The 11728-nt window shown below is 36.1% G+C and overlaps 1 long non-coding RNA gene across 2 annotated transcripts; it reads right to left on the bottom strand.

The window, feature by feature from the left end:
* Nucleotides 1–746: 746 nt before the first annotated feature.
* On the bottom strand, nucleotides 747–11263 carry Gm35467. 2 transcript variants are annotated; one of them, XR_377957.2, is made up of 4 exons: nucleotides 11150–11263; nucleotides 8887–9272; nucleotides 5958–6033; nucleotides 747–947 (listed from the first exon to the last, which is right to left on the bottom strand). It is a non-coding gene; the product is annotated as a predicted gene, 35467 (long non-coding RNA). The 2 variants fall into 2 exon arrangements; XR_869353.1 differs by lacking the exon at nucleotides 8887–9272.
* Between the last annotated feature and the right edge of the window lie 465 nt (nucleotides 11264–11728).

Here is an 11728-nt window from a genome sequence, read left to right as displayed (position 1 = left end):
GTTCAACTTTTCTCTGCCTGTCATTTGAAATACAGCTACAGTATAGAGCATTTTTACATTCCCAGCAAAGTTGAGCAGAAAGGTCCAAAGTTGTTGTATGTTTTCCATCCCTCACATAAACAGGTTACTCTGCCTTCAGCATCCTATACTAAAGTATTAATGTGGCTACAGTCCAGCCTACACTGACATGTCATAATCACCTAAAATCTAAGGCTTACCTTCCCCTTCACTCCTGGTGTTATATATTCTTTGAACTATTCTAAATATGTAATGGCATTTTGCATCACTCTAGTTGTATCAAAAGTCCATTGTTGATACAAAGTTTCAATTGTGGTTTTGTATATTATAGAGGGTATTCCCAATATGCAATGACATTATTCACCACAGCAGCCTACAAGAATGAGTTACAAGAGACCTGAAATATCTGTGTTCTGCCAAGCCTCCAGCCCTGACAACTGCTGATTCTTTTTACTGTGCAAACAAAAGTTTGCAATTTCCAGAATGTCAGGTTAAAGAAATAACATAAGAAGCCATTCTCTTGGCTTCTTATGCATTCATTTTTTCCATGTCTTTTCACAGGTTGACAGCTCATTTATTTCTAACACCGAATAATATTTCAATGTCCGAATACACCCTAGCACATTTATCCATTCATTCACTGAAGGGCATCTCAGTTACTTCCTAGTCCAGGCAATTATAAATAGAACTTTCATAAACATTCCCATGCAGCACTGTTTGATGAACATAAATTTTTAATTCATTTAGTTAAATAAAAAGAGACATAATTTCTGGGTCGAATGGTAGAGTATGTTTCAATCTGTACTGTTAAGCTGTCTCCCAATGTGGCTATAGTATTTTGAATTCCACAAGAGATGAAAGAACAGTTCCATTGCTCCACGTCGTTGACAACGTTAGATGTAGTAGGTATTGTGGACATCTTGGTAATTCTAGCAATTATAAAGAGAGTTACAATGTCAATAAAATCCTTAGTTTTGAACGACATACTTTAATTAACTTTTTATGTTCTTAGTTTCCATTTATGTATTATCTGCTGGCTTACATCATTTTATTCATTTTAGTCAAACCATTCACTTATTAGTAATATCTTAAAATTCTTAGTACATATTGGAAAATGGTTTTGTATCATACTATAGATATGGCAGAATTTATGAACTATAGACAGAATACACAACTGGAGAAGTGGAGAATTCAAACTTGGACTTAATCATAATTAAATAAATACAAGGGAAAGTACTGAATTTTTTCCTTAATGTGACACCCAAATATTTGAGGCTATTTCAATGCATTTAAGTGATACATTGAAGGTCATTCACGTTATTTTCTTTCCTTAGCTACTGTGAATAGAGTAGCAACTAACATGACTTAACAAATTATCTGTGCAGAGAATGTCAAGTCCTTTGAGCATATGCTAAGAAGTGTCACACCTGGGTAATGTGGCATATTTATTTTAAGTTTTTGAGAGCTCTTCACACTAATTTCAGAGTGAAAAGACAAGTTGTCAATCCCACCAACAACAAATGAGGGTCTCTTTCTCTATATCCTCTCCAGCATTTATTTTCAGTTTTTTGTTGGCTTGGATTTTTTTAAATCTGACCAGCATAAAATGAGATTTTATATTTGTTATGAGTTATGTTTCCTGGATTGCTAAGGGATTATTTTTTAGATATTTCTCAGGCATTTTTAGTTTCTTCCTTTGAGAACTCTTTGTTCACATCTCAAGCCCATTTTTGAAATTGTCCTTTTTGGACTCTTTGAGGTCTACATAAATAAATTTGGATATTAATCCTCTATTACACATAGAGGTAGCAGATTTTAGCCAATTCCATGGGTATCCTCCTCATTTTATTGACTGTTTTTAGATGTTCAGAAGAATTTATTGTTGTAATATCCCATTTAATCAATTGTCCTAATTCCTGATAAGCAGGCTCCTGTCAAGGAAGTCCATTCCTACACCTATACCATGTAGAATACTACCAACATTTCCTTCCATAAATTTTGGTGATTTTAGGCTTCACATTCAGATCTATGATTGATTTGGAGTTTCTTATGAAAGGTGATAGATTCAAGTCTAATTTCATTTTTTGACATATGTTTAAATCCTGTGGAAGTAGCACCATTTGTTGAAGATGCTCTCTTTTCTCCAGTTTGTTTTTGCATCTTTGTCAAACATTAGATAGTTATAGTAATGTGTGTTTTGGTTCTCCTATTTTGTTCCATCACTCTATATCCCTCTTTTTCTGCCTAAACCATGCTGCTGTTATCACTATGGTACTAGAGAAATCTGGAATGATAATTCCCCCTAGCATTGCTCCTTTTGCTCAAGATTGCTTTGGCTACTCTGGGTCTTTTGTGTTTCTATATAAATTTTGGAATTGTGGTTTCTGCTGCTGTTGTTGTTGTAGTTATATTAGTGAAGTAGGAGAAGAGAATTTTTATTGGCACTGATCCATTTCTTATGCTCTAGGTGCTAAAAGGCTCCTCTTCTGACACTTCATTGGCACTGTTATTTCATGAGAATCTTTTTCTTGAAAGTGGATGGAGTGCTTCATTATGAAAGAAATTTCTATAATCAAGTCATACAATTCTCAAAGGAAGAGTCGTGAGAAAACATGCTACTGTCATTTTGCACTTCATGCTGAGAAGGGAATATTCAGGGATTGATTTGGATACATCTTTAACAAAACTAATCAAGGCCAGTGGCTCCTCATCTTAAAGTATTTTAGAACTACCTGTAGAGTATGTGACAGATTGTCATTTAATAAAAACCTGGGAATGGGCTCCATATGTCAGGAATATAGATGAGCTCACAAGGTGGTTGTACTATGAAGCTAGAGATGAGAATTCCAGGCTTTGGGTAGCTTGGGGTTCTATAGCCATGATATTTAGTAGACAACGGAGCATTAAGTTCCTTGTGCAACTTTATTTTAAACAGAAAATTTTAAAAATAGGCATAGAAAAAGAACAATAGTTATGTATATGAAATTCAAAATTAGGTTATTGTAGGAAGTTAACTATATGTATATATGTGCACATATTCATGTATATGTAGATGCTCATGGATGCACATGTAGGGAGAGTTTAGAGGACAATGCCTGGAATCCATTTCTCAGATGCTATCTACCTTTTATTGAGACAAAGCCTCTAAGTAGCCTGAAATGTGACTAGTATACTACATTACCAATTCAGTGAGCCACAAAAGGCCTCTCGTCTCCCTTAGTGTATCTCCATATTTCCTTTTATGGGTTCTAAGAATAAACTCATGTCTTCATACTTGCAAGGCAAACACTTTATCAATTAAGGTATCACCAAGTTGTTATTGTGGTATTTCATATACCTGGGGAGGAACACTCCACACTATAATAACAATCTTTTTCCAAGTGAAAAGCTTCATTCTCAACAATATAGAATCATATACAAATTCTTAGTTGATTTGATCATCAGATTTTCTTAATCCAGAACATAATAGGGCTAATTGAAATGCCATGTCTCCTTAAAAGAAAATACCATATAAATAAGGGAACTGATACAAACATCTTCTATTTGCTTCGAAATATGAATACTTTAACATTTAAAAGGTGTTGTCCTCCAAGAATAAAATGCCCATGATACCCATTCTCTATTTGAACCGACAGTACCCTCAGATCTAATTATTAATGACAAATAAACCCACTGTCTGACCTTCAGAGTGGAATGCTGCCCTGATCCCTCAATCTATTCTGTAAGAAATGACTTTGTGTTCAGTGCCAACACTTCAAATGTGTTACTGTTCCCCCGTCTTTTCTAGTGTACGATATACTGTGCTCTTGGAAGAAGATCATAAAAACAAATGCCCAGGCACACTAAAGAATTCATGTTTATTCTCACAAAATTAATGCAGGTCTCCTTCCACCTGGACACCGTATGACTGAAATTGATAGAAAGATTAAAGGGAAAAGGAGGGAGGGAGAAAAAAAGGGAGAAGAGGAAAATAGCATAGGGAGAAATAGCTCTCATTGTTCACCCTACCATGCAATCAACCTTTAGTGATTAACATTGTCTTTCTCTTAAGGAACAAATGAGTAGAACCAACAGGTACATTATTTTGGGGTGTTCAATTAGATTTCTCTTGCTCAAATTGCTATTACGTATGTCTCATTCTAAGTAATTTTAAAGAAGTAAACAATAAAATTTGAACAAAAATCGATTTTTGCTATGTCCTTGTAATTCTTTAAAATGTTCTATTGTTATTTCCAATAATTTGCATAGTTTCTAATGCATGTCATTGAAAAATATTTATAAATTTTAATAATTTATTTTAATTACAGATTTGAAAACACATAACTGCTTTAGGAAAATGCCATTGCAGCTCCCTTTAAAAATATAGATAACGAAAGCATGAGCCACTTTAAAGAATAATATTACCTTTATAATAGTAAATAATATCTGCAAAAATATTAGTAATTTTGGTGCTGTTATGTAAATGAGTCTATTGGAAATAAGGGAAGGAAAGATAAGAACTGTAAAATAGTAATCACTTTTAGATAATTTCTTTATGTATTCTCTGCTGCTATAATGAAATGCCTGAGGCTAGACTCTCTGTAAAGGAAAAAAAAACTGTTTATTGAGCTCATTTCTAGAAGCTGAAAAGTATGGCGCCAACTTCTGTTTGTCCTTGGTGACGCCTTCTTGTATCACACCATGGTGGCTTGCTTCAAGGTAGGAATATGTGAGAGGGATTTGAAAAGTGCTAGATTGCCGTGTGTTGTCTGATACTCAAGTGCCTTCTGAGCCTGTACTCCATGAGCTACTTGCTCTCCATCATCTCCATTTTTAAAGATTCAAACTCTTCAATATTGTCACAGTAGAAACTGAGATTTTCACTTCATGAAAATCTGGAGAAAATCTGGGACAGTTACAAAAACAAACGTTAAGCCAAAAACTTAGAGATAGCAAGGAACATGGACACAGATAAAAGGAGATTCAGCCAAGTCTCTCTAAGCTAATGAGGTTGAATGACATGCCTAGTAACCAGCAGGGAAGGTCTTTCTAGGCAGAAGATTTCACTATGAGATTCTTAACTGAAGAAAAGCAATACAACTTCCTTCCCCTAATAACTCAATGCTTTCCTCTGGTTAGAAACTGCTAAAACAGGATGGTCTCATTTCAATACGTGATAGCCTAAGAAAGTAGGCAACTGAGCTGGGTTGATGTAACTCATAAAAGTCAACAGGAGATGAAATAACTTACCTAAACTCTTTCCATTTTGGAATAGGATAATAATATAGTCACATTTTGTCCCCTATCAATAATACAGACACTATAACAACAGAACTATTATGAAACATTTAGAATATAAACAAGAGAATTTGAAACAACCATGGACCCTAAACAACTATTGAGAAGGAAAAGTTATAAAGAGCAGGTACCCACATTACAGGGGGAATCACAGTCCACAATCCCAGTGTTAGACCCTGGCAGAACCCAGGAACTCCACTCCATAAAACCCCCATGCAGTGATACTGAGGCAGTCTTTCCATTCAAAGAAGCTTCAAGAGACATGTTTATTCACACCTCGCCCAGAAGGAAAGCCACCATTCCTTGCTCTGAGTGTGAATCTCGAGGCTCTCACTTAAATCGCTCCAGTTTTGATAATCAGCACTCAGGAATACTATTCAAAGAAGAGCTCAATGGACAAATTAAAAGATGATAATGGCAACAGCATAGTTTACAGTGTGCAGTAAAAACAACTCTCAGAGAAAATTTTATAGTGATAGATACACAGAGAGAGCAAAGTGAGGGAAAGGAGAGGCAGGATCTCAAATAAACAGTGCAACTTTATATTTCAAAGCAACAAGCAGCAGCATCACAGACTGAGCGCAAAGTTTACCAAGGTGTAATTTAAACATTAAGTAAGGCTTAATGGTGTCTCAGCTGGTAAAGTTCTCCATGAACAGGACCTGAACTCCAGGACAAATGCCACTTCATACTTCGTAGACAAAGACGAGAGCATCTGGGCGGCAGGGATCAGGCAGACTAGATGGAATTAGGAGAAATAATAAAAATATTTTTTTAAAGAGTCCATGATCAGATGACCACACAGGTTATTATTTTGAATAATTCAATAATTAACAACAGTCATTTTTAAAAAGGCTTCTACAAGTAGAAATGAGAACATTATTAACCTCTTTTTGAAAAGTCAGCATCTGTCATACTAAAAATCATAAGGGCCTGAAAATAAATCTCTGCCTAATGTCCAAGATAAATACAGCAGAGCTGCTTCTTAAAAGATGCCAGTGCTTTCTGTTTAACAGCATGGCATATGCACTATAAATAATAACCTATTGGAAATTTCTCCTGAGAGACAGAAATATTTCAATATACATAAATCAACAAGTATATGATGCAAGATATTACCAGAATGAAGGACAAATGTAATTTGACAATCACCATAGGGGCAGAAAAAGTCTTTGTCAAGCACTCAATATACTTTTCTGATACCACCAAACAAAACTGTAACAATGGAAAGAAACTACTTCAGCATGGTAGAGGATACTTATGGCAACCTACCATTCCCAATAATATATCAAAAATTGCATATAAGTATCTAAGATCTAGTCCAAGGCTTAGGAGTCAATATGTAACACAGTACTCTAAGTCTTGGCATAAGAATTACTCCACAGACAGAAATAAAAGGTGTCCCAATGAGAAACTCTCACTACATATGACATGATCTTACACTGAGAATATCCTCAAAGCCCAACCTAAAAGAAGCCAAAACAGTCAGAGTAGCCAAAAGAGTTGCAATATATAAAACCAACATACAAAATTTGATTTATGTAGATAAACTGACAATGAACTTTCTTAAAAAGAAAGCAGACAATAAGCCTCTTAACAGCACCTGTGAGGGATGTACTTAGAAATAAGTTTATACTGTGTGGACTTCGGTGGAAGCTTATACAATACTTAGAGAAGACACTGACATGTGAAGATTATTTATCTTCAGGACTAGAGTAACTGATGATGTCATTGGATCCACATGATCCAACAAAATATGATAACTCTAGTGTCAAACTTACAGTGAATGACATGTTTAAACAGTTTCATATTCAGGCACATGATGCTATGAATGACCTAAAGTCTGGTGTGTGGGAAAGAGGCTATGGATCTGTGAAGAGCTGAGGAAGAGAGGAATATGATTAAAACATATATGAAACTTAAACTGCTCAGAAGGCAGAAAGAAAGTCTAAATTGGAGGTTTCCATTTGTTCCCTCCCCTTGGCGATCAGAAGAAGCCTGCAAAAGAGGGGGAGGAAGGACTGTAAGACTCAGAGGAGACTGAAGATAACAGGTGATCATGGTCCTCCGAATCAATTAAGCAGGACTCACATGGGCTCACAGAGACTGAAATGGCAAGCACAGGGTCCTCTATGTATATGTTATGGCCGTTAGCTTGATGATCTTGTGACACTCCTAACTGTGGGAACAGATGGATCTCTGATGCTTTTACCTGCTTATAAGATTGTTTTCCTTATATTTCTTCCTTATCCAGCCTTGGTAGGAGGGCTTTTGCTTTGTCTTTTTGTATTTTATTTTGTCCTGTTTGGCTGTTGCCTTTGGGAAGCCTGCTCATTTTGTGGAGTGGATATGTGGAAGAGGGAAGGTGGCAGGCATTGTTGGGAAAGGTGGAGTGGAGGGAGGGGAAACTGGTTAGGATGTATTGTATGAGAGAAGAATCTTTTTCAATTAAAATATCTCTCAAAGTGAAGGAAATATAGATTCTTATCTGTGAAACTTGTAGAAATTATAGATATGAGAAATGAAAAATACATGCAGTGCTATTACCAAATCTAACCATAGGTTTGTGGGAGGACAGGCCCTTGGGCCTGAGCATGTTTGATGCCCCAGTGTAGGGGAATGCCAGAGCCGGAGGACTGGAGTGGGTGGGTGGGTTGGGGGAGCACCCTCATAAAGGGAGGGTGTGGGGGGGGATAGGGGACTTCAGAAGAGGAGACCTGGAAAGGGAAAATATTTGAAATGTAAATAAAGAAAATATCCAATGAAAAAAGAAAAACTAAAAAGATTTAGGCAGACTCAGTGAATATCAAAATAGCAAATTAATATATTATACTATAATTCAATATAAATTAGAAATAAATAATACAATGAGAAATATCCATGTGTTGGAAAAATACTTTTAAGTAGTAAAATGGGAAAAGTTTACTTATAATTCAGATGACTGCAAATGACAGACACAGGCTTTCATAGAAGCACAGAACTCGTGCTTTTTTAACGTTTATGATTTTACAGTATGAGATCCACTTTTTGGAAAGGGATGTAAGGACTTCATTGTTTACTGATGAGCACTTTTGGACAAATCAAATGTTTTTAAAAATATTTTATTCAGCTATGAACACACGGCACGTATTTAGTGCTAGGCACCATCCCTTTGATAAGCTGGAATTTTAATTGAAAAGCATAAAACGCAATTCTTGTCTATTGACTAAAATGCATACTTTAATTATGTCAGAAGTACAAATTTTATTGACTAAAGCTGTAAGGTAAGATCCTATTTTGGGAAGAGGTCATTTTAAAATAAATTTCACGGTCACAAATTGTTCTAGGGGAAAACAAATTTTTGAGGCAAGAAAGAAATACTATATCATTGACTGCTCAAAACACTATAAAAGTGGAGTACATAGCAAACAGGATTCTGTTAGAAGAAAATGCGCAGGAAATCCCGAGCAATCCAAATGTGGACATTATACTTAGACACAGTAACTAGAAAGTAACATCAATGGACAGATTTTTTTAACTGGGGTAGGGATGGAAGCTGCTTCAGATGAGTTGGATATAAAGAAAGTAATGAAAGATTTTCCAAGCTAGTACCTAGTTTCTCTGAGAACATGTGTCAAGGGATAATGACAACACATTCTGTGGATGCGAGGATCAGCACTCCTGTCTCTGTGCCATGAACATGGATATGCTTGTTTTAGCCAAGCCATTTGTTATCAACAATGGCCACCCAATAACTTGGGAGCTATTTTAAATACTAAGCCACTACCATTATTGGTATTCTTAATTTGTAGTGAAAATGGCCTCTGGATGCCAGTATCTTAACCATCTTCCCAAAAGTAGGTTAGGTGAACCACAAGAAAAAAGAATTATCACCAAGAACCATTTATACTTCAGCAAAACAATAGTTTCCAGGATAGTATCCAGGATATGTTTGCTATTTTGGTATTTCCAGGAAGTCATGCTTGATTTTCAGAGTCCTAAGAGGCAAAATAAATAAATAAATAAATAAATAAATAAATAAATGAAGCAATTCTATCTCTGTAATAAATGATATATACTTCTTGTCAGTGTCATTGTTATAAAAAGATGTATGAAAATGTATTCTTGATAGCAGGCAAGGATATTTCCAACATGCTTTTGTCAGATCACAAATAAATAAAAAAGAAATTCTTATTGGTGATTCAAACTTTATATACTTATTACCTGACTTATAAAATATGTGAATTAAAATTCTAAATGATGAAACAATATTGCTAGGTCAAACTGGTGCTAATTCCCTGTATCTTTAAGACAAAGTAATTTTTTTTAATTAGGTACTTTCTTGATTTACATTTCTAATGCTATCCCAAAATTCCCCCACATCCTACCCCCCACTGCCCTACCCACCCTCTCCCACTTCTTGGCCCTGGTGTTCCCCTATACTGGGGCATATAAAGTTTGCAAGTCCAATGGGCCTCTCTTTCCAGTGATGGCTGACTAGGCCATCTTCTGATACATATGCTGCTAGAGACCCGAGCTCCGGGGGTACTGGGTAGTTCATATTGTTGTTCCACATATAGGGTTGCAGACCCCTTTAGCTCCTTGGATACTTTCTCTAACTCCTTCATTGGGGGCCCTGTGTTCCATCCAATAGCTGACTGTGAGCACCCACTTCTGTGTTTGCTAGTCACCGGCATAGTCTCACAAGGGACAGCTATATCAGGGTCCTTTCAGCAAAATTTTGCTGGTGTATGCAATGGTGTCACAGTTTGGAGGCTGATTATGGGACAAAGTAATTTTTAATACATTCATTTAGCATTTACTCTTCTGGGAATAAGACACCTCCAAAATAGCTTCCAGATTGTGTTAGGAAATTGTGAAATGATTTTAAAATAGACTTTCTCAGCTCATGTGAAAATTGCATACTAAAGTGGAAAAGGAGGTTAGTCAGTTCCAACTAAAAGCTGCTTTGGTTAGTCAATGAAACTGTGAAAGAGTCTCCCCACAACCCCCATCTCTTATTTAGTCAAAGGGTAATGTTTACTATGATACCATCTCTCTCCTCTGTCTGGAGCCCTCCTTACAGTGGGATGACTTGCATACCAGACATTACAGGGAGGATGACAGGGGATTATATTCCTCAAAGACACCAGCAATGAGGATAACTCTTATACATATTCATTAGATAGATGTTTCTTGAACTTGATCTATTTAAATAAAGCTTGCTCAAATAGAATGGCTTCTATTTGACGCCACACAACCTGAACATGTTCTCTGTGCTTGATGCTGGGGATAGAGTGAAGAGTAAGGTATGAGCAGTTATAATGTAGCTCTTAAACCAGCCCAACCTAGCAAATGTCTACAAAAACCAACAAATAAACCACTGCATCCTTAGCTCCTTGCTGAGAAGTGCGATGTCTATTTAATGTTATTCAGGCCCCTGTGCAAAGATATAATTAGAACATTTACATTTTAAGTTACAAATAATTAACAAGGACTTAAGGTAGACATTTATCAGACAAAAGGAAGATCCAAAGACTCTTCTAACGGAAGAAGCACTGAAAATGGTTGTATTTACTGCTTCCCTGGGCTACTTTTCCTGTTGGGACTATAAACTCTTCTGAGAAAGGCATGTTGAAGGGGGGAGGATTTATTTGGCTCACAAATCAAGGCACAGTGCACCATAAGTCCACCATAAGACCATCAAGAGCTTGTGACAGCTGGTCAATTGGTTTTGGCATCAAAAAGCAAAGTGGATACCTTCTGTTCAGTTAGCCTTCTGTGTATATATAGCCTAGGGAATGTGGTTATTATAATCACCATTATTATTGTGAGTCTACCCACCACAATTACCCTAGCATAGAAGAGTACTCACAGCATGTGTAAAGGGTTCCCTTCTTTTATCCAGTGAAGTTGATAATATTAACTATTATATTGCCTTTGACAATGTTTGAAAGAGGAGCAGAGAGACTTGTGGATAAGGGTTGCCATTTTGCCTCTCTGTGACATCACAAAGAGCTATTCTTATATTTCACAGACAACATTTTTGTTTTTTTTATTTTTGTAGGTAAGAAGTTCAAGTCTCATAGCAGCCTGGTATGTGATATGATCATTCCATGAAGAGGCTATGTTGCAAAGCCAGTCATTTTGTGGAGAGTGTAGGGTTATTGCTATGCATGAGAATCCACTTATGTGGAGCTGTATATAAAGAGAGATGCTTCTATCCTGACTCTTGCAGACAGTTCAATACTCATATTACCTGTAACTTCACATGCAAACCTCTGAAAAATATGCATTATAAAATCCACAAATATTACAATGTTAACAGGAAAAGTAAAAGTTGCATAGTTATATGTCCTATCTGAGCAATAAATTTTGTCTAGATGCATTAGATGTGCTAAGAAGAAGAAGAAGTAGATATCAAAGTTGGTTGATAGGTTAGGATGTCATAAAC

This window comes from Mus musculus, chromosome 6 (assembly GCF_000001635.26).
Source record: "Mus musculus strain C57BL/6J chromosome 6, GRCm38.p6 C57BL/6J".
NCBI lineage: Eukaryota > Metazoa > Chordata > Mammalia > Rodentia > Muridae > Mus > Mus musculus.
The sequence above is the reverse complement of the archived record's forward strand: the minus strand, read 5'-3'. Positions and strand labels throughout refer to the sequence as shown.